This window comes from Solanum stenotomum, chromosome 1 (assembly GCF_019186545.1).
Source record: "Solanum stenotomum isolate F172 chromosome 1, ASM1918654v1, whole genome shotgun sequence".
Taxonomy (NCBI): Eukaryota; Viridiplantae; Streptophyta; class Magnoliopsida; order Solanales; family Solanaceae; genus Solanum; species Solanum stenotomum.
The window spans coordinates 93,599,233-93,601,783 of NC_064282.1; the positions used below are offsets into that span (position 1 = coordinate 93,599,233).

A 2,551-nucleotide genomic window follows, 5' to 3' on the forward strand; every position below is an offset into this window, starting at 1 on the left:
TTGTATTATACTTTTTGTATTTGAAATTTTTGTTGTTGCAAATACACATATTTATTACTCTCAATCTTAATGAATAAAATCACTTTTTATATATAAAAAAATTATTTTGTGATTGTAATATTTTTTTGTATTTCAAAATATTTGTTGCAAATACACATATTTATTACTTTGCGGTGTATATCGAATAATTAAGTGTTTTCATATTAAGGCTCATTTTTTTTAAAAAAAAAAAAAGATTAGCTCTATTATGGATCAAGTAGTCAAACTATTTTTATTTTTGATTAATTTTATAAAACCTGTGACTTTTTAAATACTTTCATGTATTATATCTAAATTTGTAAATGTTAGTTTATCGCAGTATAAAATTTCTTAGTCTCTTTTTAAAAGAACAAAAATAAAATGGTTGAAAATATTTTTTATAATAACAAAACTAAAGAATTTGTTACTAATAAAATGATTTGCTTGTATTAGTCATCTTGGTGGTTTGCCCGAGTGGTTAAGGGGGAAGACTTAAGATCTTCTGCACATAAGTGCGCGTGGGTTCGAACCCCACAGCCACCATTTTCTTTTTTATTTTTCCCATCTTTCTAACCACGCACTATCTCGGGCTTAAACCACATAAAACTCATCACTATCTCGTAAGGGCATTGAAACCGTACCATAATTTATTTTTATTTTAAAAAAAGAAAGAAAAATTGTACAATCCCTCTTTATATTTCATTCTCTATATTATTAATATTTAAAGTATTAAACAATTTAGTTGTACCGATAGAAATTTTTTACAATCGTATAGATATATGTGCAATCATTTTTGCTTAAACTACATTTTCCGCATAGTTGAAAGAATTTATTTCTACTTTTTGACAAATTATAGCCTTTGCAAAATCAAATTCAAATATTTTTTTAAAATTCCTTTTGTTACATTTTTGCTATATAACTATGAGACAATATTTTGTGATAAATGCCTTACTAATCATGCTAGGATGGCAAATTCTATTATTAATAATTGAGTGATGAATTCATTACAAGCTCAATAACATGAAATTAAGAAAAAGAAGAAGATTATAAATCGAATTTTAATTATTTTGGCCGTTGTAGAGAAAATGTTTTATCTCTTCTTCTGAAATAATTAATTCACATATCTTTATTAGAACCAATATTACGTCTTATGCATGTATTAATTAGTAATACAACATAATTACTGATGACAGATTTCAATTAGTATTTAATAAGGAAGCGTGTACTTAGGAAATCGTGACTGCACACGTTTTTCAATAAGACCTTTTGAACTTTTTTAATAATTAATTTATATTTAAAAATTATAATTAATTAAGAAGTAGGGAGTGTTTGACAGTGTTCCTAGGAAGTAGTGATTTTTTGTTGTGACTGCACACGTTTCTAATCATTGCCTTTGAATTTTTTAATAATGAATTTATATTTAGATTATCTTCTCCAAAATATTTACCATATCAATATTTCATATTATTATCTATATTGATATTGAAAATTCACACCATTCTCAAATCTGCATGTCCTTCATTCTCTCTATTTTGTGTTTATTCACTTCAATTAACAAGCATGAGAAGAGAAAATTCGAAATCTCATCTTATCTTTCATAAAAGTGCTAGATTAATGAATAACCATGAATTGAGTCAACCTCCAAGTTGCTCTCGCAAACACTTGAGAAGGATCGTATGGAGAATAACGAAAGTGCAATTGTTCATATCCAAACCAGTTCAACCAAGCAAATCAACAAAAAAAGGAATGTAAAAGTGTTGTTTCTACGCGTTTGGATGATTCAGATTTCGTGAAAGAAACAAGTTACATTAAGGGCAAGAATTTTATGAAGGGTTAGACTTCACGAGCCCCAGATCCAAAAACGAAGGTGCCCGTAAAGAAGTCAAATTGCAAAAGTGGAAAAGTTGTTTAAAAGATATTAAAACTTACAATTTTTTTTTTTTAATTTTTTCATGATTTTTATATTTTACTCTTTGCATATTTTTTTTTTTATGATTATATATTCAACATAAATTTTGTATGAGTCTAAGTTATGTTCATTTGTATATAATTTTGGCATAAGAAATTGAGTTTATTGTTTGGGTTATAAGTATCAAGTAGTTAATAAAATATGAAATAGACATTTGAACTTCATTATTATGTTGGAACCAAAAAATCTGATATTATACCAATTTGATACATCATTGTGAGTTAATATTGTTGTATGTGAGTATATTGTGTGTATCGAAATGGACATTATTCTATTTATTTTTAAATTAGCTCATAAATAATTAAATTTGATTAATCTCTTCGTTATTATCAATTTTTATATCAAAAGTATACATAATGTTGTATGTTAGTATATAGTATGTATTTCTTGTAGTACGTATTACATTAAGTCATGATCAATTTTTATGTTAAATGTATACACAATCTATTTTTGCCTTTTTGAAGAGTACCTTTTATTAATTCAGGAAAAGAAGAAATATATCCATTGTTCTGATCATATTAGGGAGCACCTTAACGACCAACAATTTCAACAGTTTATTGAATC

The 2,551-nt window shown here is 25.9% G+C and overlaps 1 non-coding gene across 1 annotated transcript; it reads left to right on the forward strand.

The window, feature by feature from the left end:
- The first annotated feature begins 478 nt into the window (after positions 1-478).
- Positions 479-561, forward strand: TRNAL-UAA (transfer RNA leucine (anticodon UAA)). Its single transcript has one exon. It is a non-coding gene; the product is annotated as a tRNA-Leu (tRNA).
- Positions 562-2,551: the final 1,990 nt, after the last annotated feature.